Below are 10,615 nucleotides of genomic sequence, written 5' to 3'. Positions count from 1 at the left end.
TCTAGATGTCCAACAATTTGCATGTCCTGTCACTCTCTTTCTGCAGCTAGAGAATCCAGCCGTATGTTTGTACATAATGTCTGTAGAAAGCTTCTGGCTACGAGACTGTCTCCCATGCAGAGAGTTCTCTTTTATCCTCGTGTAGCATTTACAGTCAAAGTTACGGATTTTCCCCATTTCTCTGTCTTTATCCCCATCAAATGTTACTATCGATATAGCCTCTGATATTTTACGGTCCAACTCGTCTAACACTAGAGCCGGCCAGAGCTGCATAACTAAGTAGCCACGCTTCCCTTGGAGGGCGGGGGCAATAACAAAAGAAACACGCCTCTACTGCAAGCTAGAATCTCTGAAAAACAAGCCGATTTCACGTTCAAAGTGTATGCTTTAAAATATACCAATACTGCTATCTCAAACACGGAGAGGCTTCTTCGTGATCTCAACTAACAGATTCTGCAAAAAAGCGAAAATCACCAATTTTGAAAAAAAACGCTTATTTCTCATTTTGCTCGAAAGTTGTGCTGCCAACTTGTGTTACTGGTTTCCGTGACGGGTCACATGTGTCTTGGGAACCAACAACTGTTCTAGAATTTCACCCCTTCGCTGATCCACTGTATACAACATTTTATTATTGATCATGAAACGTGGATAAGGGAGTCTACTCACCCCATCTTGTATCCGGCCCTCAACCACCTGTACATTCCTCCATGCTTGGCTCAGTACTGGGTCTTGCAGTTGAGCAGTGCCGAACCATCCCAGTCTTTCTCCTCTGAGGATTTCTGCTGGGGGAAATTCAGAAAATACTTCATGGGAATCTATGTCGTCAAGTACCTATACCACCTCCTGATCTTCTGAGGCAGTGGTCTTCCTCTCTGCAGCCCGGTCTGTCCAGTAGGCAGAAAATGCTTGACAGTCTCGGTCGACCAGGACAGGGCAAGTGATCCATATCCCATGCTCTTGCTTTGAACTGCCCCCGAGGGGTGACCATGCTTACTTCTGCCGTGGGGTAGTTCCTGGTGTTCCCATGAATACAGGACACAGATATCTCTCTTCCTATGATAGACCCTACAAACTCTGGTTGGATTAGGGTCACCATACTCCTAGAGTTTATAAGGGCATGTGTGTACCGGCCCCCAATCATGGCAGGGACCCTAGGGGTGGCTGCCCCCTCATGGGTCCAGCAGGTGGTAAGGAGATGGCATGGGAGATTTGATGGTTCTGAGGTACTTGCTGTGGGCATGAGTTGCTCTCGGCCTGGGCACTCCCAGCCCAGGTGTCCCTCCCTTCCACATGTGAAGCATCGGAACGGAACAGGACTTCACAGAGACCTCTCCTCTTTCCAGTTTCCTTATGGTCTTGCTTGGACTGCTTCGGAGTACCTCTTAGGAGGCTCTTGCTCTTGCCTCGGTTTCCAAGAGGGAGTTTTGTGTACTTCAGGCTTCAACAAGCTTACAGTTACCTCCTCCATTTTCTTGTTACTCGTCTCAGTGCACTGTCTGAATCCTATGCGAGGTTCAACTCGTACCCGCAGTCTCCACCATATGTAACCTTTACATACCAGACTTGGAGGGTTTAACTCGCTCAGGATGTTGAAGCAAACAATTCACTAGACCGAATTTCAGTGGAGCAAAACTTTACTTTCTTTATTATTCATAAAGCATGGGAGAGGGGAGAGGGAGAAAACTGTAACTCAGGTATTTCTTCTTTCTCAGAAGGCAGGCAGAAGAGATGTAGGATTAGTCAATGTGGTTCAGTCTACACACATCACATTGAGGCTCCCTGTCAGAGGGGAAACAGTGCACACCTGTGTTGGAGCTATACTTGGTCCTGAACATCATTATTAGGATTATTAGGATCCATGTAAATGCAGCTACTGTTGTCTTTTACAAAAGAGAAAATAACATGAAGCTTACTTTACTAATAAACAGCATTTGCTCATGAATTACAGGAAAAGATACATCTCAGTTGTTTAGATCATTGTGTATTGCTCAGGATTGCAAACTGTCTGCATATTTTGGCATGTATTGTTTTTGTTGGCGCTGCCATCTCAATTAGAGCTAGGTAACCGGTTATACATGACGAAGGATTAAAAGACTTACAACTCTGACATTATCTGGCGTTTAGCCTGCACACCCGCACAAGAGAGCAGTGGCCATATTTATTAATGATTGCACACCTGTGTATGTTACTCCACCCACTTCATAGAAAACAAATCACAGTCAATTAGAGAATATATACAAATACATAAGTCAACCGTTTTCCTGTAAATTGATTTGTAGCTTTGGTCTTCGTTGTGTCGTTGACAAGAGTGTTGGTTTTATACATTTGATCACATGTTGTGTAGCACTGAGAATATATTTTTTATACAGTTAAGCAATATCACACAAGCAAGTTGAGTGCGTTTTAAACACAATATTGAGAATATGTTCTCTATTTGAACTATTTTGACGAAAAGAGTTCCAAACAAAACCACAGAAGACCAGTGTAACTCGTCAAAGAGCAAAACACATCAGTTTCATTAATGATTCCAGTTTGAATGAATGACTTGCATGTAAAGACAGTAACTTGCCACTACCTATTGGCCGTTTTACTTTCATATTTAATTGATAACATGGATGGGCAATGTTTACTTTCATATTTAATTGATAACATGGATGGGCAATGTCGTCCTAAGTGCAGAGTTTAGCTCCAACCCTAATCAAACACACCTGAAACAGCTAATCAGTGTCTTCAGGATTATTAATCCACACAGGTGAGGGTTTTGGAGCTAAACTCTGCTGGACAGCGGCACTACAGGACTGACTTTGCCTATCCCTGATTAATAATTTAGTTTTTAAATCATTTTCATTTTGCTGTACTCAAAATTTTAGCAACACTGCATCCGGAAAGTATTCACAGCGCTTCACTTTTTCCATATTTTGTTATGTTACAGCCTTATTTCAAAAGGATTAAATTCATTTTTTTCTCAAATCTACAAACATTACCCCATAATGACAACATGAAAGAAGTTTGTTTGAAAGCTTTGCATTTTTAAAAAATAAAAAAAACCACATGTACAAAAGTATTCACAGCCTTTTCCATGACACTCAACATTGAGCTCAGGTGCTCCTGTTTCCACTGATCATCCTTGAGATGTTTCTACAGCTTGACTGTCCACCTGTGGAGAATTCAGTTGATTGGACATGATTTGGAAAGGCACACACCTGTCTATATAAGCTCCCACAGTAACAATGCATGTCAGAGCACAAACTAAGCCATGAAGTCCACTGAATTGTCTGTAGACTTCAGAGACAGGATTGTATCGAGGCACAGATCTGTGGAAGGAGACTGAACAATTTCTGCATCATTGAAGGTCCCAATGAGCACAGTGGCCTCCATCATCCGTAAATGGAAGAAGTTTGGGAACACCAGGACTCTTCCTAGAGCTGCCGCCTGGCCAAACCGAGCGATCGGGGGAGAAGGGCTTTAGTCAGGGAGATGACCAAGAACCAGAGGGTCACTCTGACAGAGCTCCGGCGTTTCTCTGAGGAGAGAGGAGAACCATCCAGAAGAACAGCCATCTATGCAGCTCTCCACCAATCAGGTCTGTGTGGGGGCGTGGCCAGACGGAAGACACTCCTCAGTAAAAGGCACATGACAGCCCATCTGGAGTTTGCCAAAAGGCTCCTGAAGGACTCTCAGACCATGAGAAACTAAATTCTCTGGTCTGATGACCAGAGAAATAAACTTGACCAGATGACCAGATTGAACTCTTTGGACTAAATGGCAAGCGTCATGTCTGAAGGAAACCACCACTCACAACACCATCCCTACAGTGAAGCAGGTGGTGGCAGCATCATGCTGTGGGGGTGTTTTCAGTGGCAGGAACTGGGAGACTAGTCAGGATCAAGGGAAAGATGAATGCAGCAATGTACAGAGACATCCTTGATGAAGACCTGCTCCAGAGCACTCTGGACCTCAGACTGGGGCGAAGGTTCCTCTTCCAACAGGACAACGACCCTAAGCACACAGCCAAGACAACAAAGCAGTGGCTACGGGACGACTCTGGGAATATCCTTGAGTGGAATTTAGTCCATTTTTGAATAAGGCTATAAAACAAAATGTGGAAAAAAGCTGTGAATACTTTCCAGATGCACTGTATATTTAAGTTAAACATTAATCTTATAGTATTATGAGAATATGTAGCTAAATAGATACATGTATATACAGATACATGATATAAATAAATACATGAACATATTCAATGCAGAAATGGTCCAGTCAGTCTTATAATTAATGATCATTTAACAACAACAAATTAGAAAATATTTGAGGACGGCGCATTTATTAGTAACACCAGTCATCAAGTCTTCCGATGGGTACAATGACAGTTTTCAATTTTTTTTTACAAAGAAATGTATGGTGTCAAAACTGCAGGGTATTTCACTTGCAGTACCCGTAGCATATTAACATCATGAGCCAATTAATATATTTTTTAATACCAAATACCATAAAGACTAACACTCATAACAAGAATGCATGTAAAAAAGAGAAGTATCTCATGCATCTCAAATAGAGGAATTTAGTTATTCGGATGTGTCCATTGTTCAGATAGCCTTACAGTTTCAAATAGGTAACCCCCCAATTTCTGTAGACGTCTGTCAGAAATAGTCAGAAATAGAGTCTGTCTCAGCACCAGTGGCTCAGTGGGAAACACAGTAGTCTCCTCACAGCAAGAAGATCCCTGGATTGAATCCCAGCTGAGCCAGAGTCTTTCCTTCAGATGTATTCCACACAAACCGAGGCCTCGTTTGTCATTGGTCACGTGATTTCTCCATTAACAACATAAGGCTTGAATCGGGGGTTTCATCTGGCACGCCAATTTATTCTCGACACAAGCTCTGACGACCTCGGTTCAAATGTCACATCACTACTGCAGAGCACCTTGATTCATCTGACCTACTGCTACTACTCTCATTGGATTCTCAATAAACAGTTATTCTTCACTCGCATTTGAATCCTCCTTTATTGAGGAGTCCCTACTTAGACATATCTAAACTCACAGAAATATAAAAAATTTATAAAAAAAAATATATAAAAAAACAGGTTTTAAAATAAATATGGTGTGAGATTAATTCTTAAACTAGGGTTTACAGATCTCAATGCAAGTGGGAGAAACCTCATGTTATGGTCGTCATGAACGCAGATGACAACATCAAGGATCAACATAGTTCATGTACCACAGGGTAATATTACATTAATTTACATTGAACCAGTTTAATATGGAGAGGCACTCAAATATTGACCATTGTTTATGTGTTTTTGACCTACACCGTTACATGACGTGAGAACAGTCAGTTGGTTATTTCAGTTTGTATGTTAGCATTGACTCCCTAACTTTACTCGTAACTTAATGAGAGTATGACCCCCAGAAACTCCTCTCAGGACCACTGGACACTGCATGAAAAGTGGGATTTTCGACCCCGTAAACGCCTGTATACTCCTGGAAATCTCCCTAATTTTCGGCAGTTTTCGACAATTTAGAGGCAGCGAACGTCGCGTTCGTCTGTGCCACAAATTGTCGTAAACGAACCATGACGTAGGTGGAGAGCCCCCCGCTGAGAGACCGCACGGAGGTGCGACGCCTCTAATTTGCATATGAATAGCAGCGAAACCAGAGAGTCAACGGCCAGACTTGAATTTACTCACTCACTATTGGCTGAAGCCACTACATTTAAAAAAGAAAAATCCCTCGTGATTGGTTGGCAGATCACTGCAAACCAATCATTATTGGTCCCCCTGGCTCATTATAAATGTAAACCCCAATAATAATAATAAATATATAATTTATGTTGTAATAATTTGTTTCATATTAATGTTATTGTGCTATGAAGTATTCATACCATCAAGGACTATATGGGAAAATTATACGGACCGTGCCGTTTATTCAAACAAGGGGCTTCATTTATAAGCATACAGCTGTTCATTCAAAGAAAGGGCTTCATTTATAAAACACAGCGGTTTACTCAAAGAAACAGCTTTATTGTTAAACACACAACTATGTACAGTGCAGCAGTAATGTCTCGTAATGTAATGTAGAGTTCGTCGAGCTCCAGGCTGCGAGAGCGCGGTGGCCGCACAATCCATCCAGACACCCCGTCAACAAAGCCGTCTTCCTCGTCAAACATGAGTTCAATGGTCGCAGACTTCCAAATGTCCTCCTCATCCAGCACACTCTCGCTTCCAGCAACTGTAATACAATCCATAAAGACAATAAGCAACCTGAAAAATACTCACATTGACAAAAAACGGATAATAAATCTTACCCTTTTTCTTCTTGATCGACTCCGAGCTAAACTTCGCAGTTTCCGCCTGCGATGTAAGTTCAGGTTGTTTGTATCTGAAGCTCCGGCGTGTCGATTCATAATACGTCTTACAGGCAGCTGGAAAACAATTACATGAGACTGGTATTAATAAAAACAGTCACGGTAAAATTAAACAAGGAATGAGAAACACATTAGAAGTTACTTACACACAATGTCGTCGTGATCAGCGGTTAAATCTGGACTCGCAGAAATCTCTCCAAGCAGATAAGAGGTCACGGCTTCGTTATGAGGCGAGGATAGTCTGTGTAAACAAAATGTGCAGTTTTAAGCTCGGATCTATTAACGCATCCATTTCCTTATACAGCTGAATAAAAGCATATTCTTTAAATCGTAACATTACCCATGCTCTGGTTCATAGCGCCTGCAGTTTGCCTCAGAGTTATGAAGACGAAGACAGCCTCCTGAAAATGAGTCCAAAAAGTTCGTCGCGTCCACGCAGAGATTGAGTTGAAGACGGTGTCCTGTCATTGTTGATCGCGAAAAAGGAAAGCAGCAAAAAACATACAAAAAAGTTTAAAGCTCGTCTTCTACGCGTCATGGCCATGACCTCGACCTCGCACCTCATTGGACTATGGCTCTAATATGGAACGCGCCCGGGGCCAAATCTCTTTACGAAACGCGTGACTTATGATCGTTTCAACCTTCAACACGCCCTGTTTTCCGCTTCAACGCAGCAATTTTTAACGTGTTTCTTTTGGATGTGTAGACACGCACATTCTGGTCGTGTAACAGGCATACACACACAGTCGACGCACAGTTTTAACATGTTAAGAAGACACATTTGAACGTTTTTCTTAACGCGCACATTCTGTACATGTCGAAGTGTAATATTTTTTTTTTTTTAAAGCAGACTTACCTTTAGATGTAGCCTAGGCTACATACATATTAATATAAGATATTAATTAATTGCTTAACTGACTACTGTGCTAGAGTAAAGTAGCCTAATGTTACAATGTATATTAAGTAAATGCTTAATATTATACAATTATTATAATTTATCTATATGGGTTATTGTTTGTTTTTTAAAGTTAGGCTATATATAATTTCTAAAAGTATAGGCTAATTTACACAGCACATATTTATAACTGAAAACACAACTTTATTCACTTTCACATAATAATATTTTTGTAATTTGGTGTTTAGTTTGTTGTATAGTTTGTTTATACTGTTCTGTCTCTGTTTTGTTTCCAGGAACATCTGATGAGTGCTATAATAAAATGACTTCATTATATTTAAAATATGTTTTGATATTCATTTTATTTATATTATTAATATTTTATTTACCCATAAACGTGTCTTTAGGAAGTCATAAGTTATAGAGACAAGAATAACTTTTGCCATTTAAATGCCACATTCATTTACTGAGGACCCATACAGCCAATGATCATGTGTGAAAACACATACATAAATTGATCACTTAGAAATCAAAACTAAGGTTTGAGAAAGAAAGAATATGCATACAACAAAATATATTGTTTCATAGCAGCTTCAGTAACAAGTTCAAAACAAATTCTGCTGTAAACCGGCTCTAACAAGCCAATATAGTGTCAATATTCAGCTCAAGTGACTTCAGTGTTGATTCAGTTCAGTTGATTTCAGTTCAACTGTAAATTCCTCAGTTGTGCATTGTGTGTAGTTAGATATATGCAAAAACAACATTTTTGGAAATAGTTAAAATAGTTTTGCACAAAGTGTTGCTTTTGCAAGAGATGTCTGATGTTTTGTGTGTAGAGTTTCAAGAAATGGAGCCATATTTTCAGAAATTGTGTGTAAGCAATTAGATAAAACTGTAAATGAATCCAGTTTATTTTAGTTCAGGACTCATAGTCCAGGTGTTAGTAATCTGTGCTTAATCTTTGTTCCAGGCAACAATTTTTTAACTCACGATTAAATAGATTAAGGCCTACTCTTGGCATAATTTAAACCCTGTCCAGGAAACCACCTCTTGAAAATCTGCATTGATAATTCATAAAATGTGGTGTGAGCTCAATTTAAATGACAATTACAGAAAAACACAATCTGACTTAACTATAAACAAACAAACTTGTACTTTTCACATTTATGATTAATAGCCATTTAAAAAATCATTCACAGTGCAGGGTGGAAAAATTAATGTTGGTATGTAAACTGTATGCTTTACTTGATTTATTTGTGTGCTTTGGTTCATTGTCTTGTTGCATCACATAACCTCTCTAAAGGTTGAAGACATGAACTGCTGTCCTGTATTTTTTTTTTTTTTTTTTACATAACATTGGTTATTGCTAATGACATACAGAGTAATTAATCTACACTGTGAGTTGAATCTACACTGTAAGTTGAATCTACTTAAAAAATTGGAGCAAACTGGTTGCCCTAAAAATTTAGTTATGTGAACTAAAACGAGTACATTTAACTTAAATTTAAGTTAACATTTTAACTTAAACTTTAAACTTGTTTTAGTCAAAAAAATTCAGAACCTAGATAAAACTCCCCCTGCTGCTACTCTGATTTGCATTTGTGTAGCTCACAGCATCTTCATTTACATGATAAAGCCTCCTCTAGAATTAAGGGGAGGGGGGGTCATGGGGGGACAACTGCCAAGCAAGGCCCACGTCAATTTCCTACAATTTACGGCAGTTTTCGGTGTTGCCTGCAAATTGCCATGCACAGTCGTAAACCTGAAGTTTCACGGCAATCTACAGTGTCACATACTGACGAAAATCCCACTTTTCATGCAGTGGGAATCAGTGTTACAGACCCCAGACACATCGTTTGGCCCTTTCTGTAGCATAAACACCATCGACGAAGGCTGTCCCAATTCGAAGGTCCTTTGAAGGCTCCTTCAAATACGGCCTGCAAATGCCTCCTTTTTTTCCAGTGAAATGAATGATACTCAGATGGATGCTTCGCAGCCTTGCCTACCCCAGAATTACCAGATTACAGATGCCAGATTACACTTTTAAATGTAAGTATTGGGTTTCCATTTACTCCATTAATCTAATGATAAATAAATAAAAATACAATAAAGGTTAAAATGTTGACTAATATGTTACCAACATGCAATTTTATATAGTTTATACTCTTTATTATGTACATAAATGGACCGAGGTGAACATCTTTAGTTGTTCTGTCTTTAGGCAGTATGAATTTTTATTTATAAATGTTAATGCCGCTCTTCAACCTCAGCTGTCACAGTTGCTAAACATTACAAATAATGTAACGGAATACATTTACTCTGTGTTTGAGTATAAATGTGAAGTACTTTAGATTTTTATTCAACTTCATCTCAGAGGCAAATATTGTAGCTTTATGAAAAACTTTTTACACATGGATATTAGATTTTGACATTAGTTATTGTTTAAAAAATATGAACATTATATGATAGAATATAAAAATAAAATCCACTAAAAATATGTCTCAAGATCAGGGATAGGCAGTTGGTCCTGGAGGGCGGCTGTCCTGCAGAGTTCAGCTCATAGAACAGTTATGCATGTTAATATTTTTGATGGTTTGATTTTTGAGGATGTGAGTTAATTTAATTTATTCTTCCCTCTTTCTGAAAACATCTTAGCGACATGGCAGCCGTCGACTGAGTCAGCACTGCCAACCTGTTGGTAGACAGTGGAAATATGCACTGATCCCAGACGATGTCCCGCTGACAGAGGCTTCACCAGGGTCTTATTGTGCAGCCCATCCAGAGTCTCCCTGCCCAGCTCAATAAAAGTCTACAGAATTTTTTTTTCTTCCATCTGTTTTATGTACTGTTAATTTAAAATGTTATTTTGTTTTGCTCATCTTAAACGTAACTTATCTTGTAAATAGTTGTAAAAAGTACTGTAAATAAAACTGTATAGAAAATGTATTGTTTCCTTTTCAAATTAATTGGCATGACAAAAATAAATGTACAGAATAATTTACAAATTATAACTTGCATAACAAATATGTATAATAATATGTTTAATATGTCAAATATGTATAACAATACATAATATGAGTCGGATTGGCAGGGAAGACAAGAAGCTCAGTCTTTGGTTGAGCTGCATGTGATGTTTTTTCATCCATGCCGGGATGTCCGCCAGACAGCTTGAGATTCGTGCAGCTACTGTGGGATCATCTGGTTGGAATGAGAGGTAGAGCTGTGTGTCATCAGCATAGCAAAGGTATGAGAAGCCATGTGCCTGTATGATGGGTCCCAGTGATGTAGTGTAAATGGAGAAGAGAAGGAGAAGAGGTCCAAGCACTGAGCCCTGAGGAACCCCAGTGGTCAGTTG

The sequence above is a fragment of the Gobio gobio genome, assembly GCF_949357685.1.
Source record: "Gobio gobio genome assembly, chromosome: 7".
Lineage (NCBI taxonomy): Eukaryota > Metazoa > Chordata > Actinopteri > Cypriniformes > Gobionidae > Gobio > Gobio gobio.
This window is presented reverse-complemented; position numbering follows the sequence as displayed.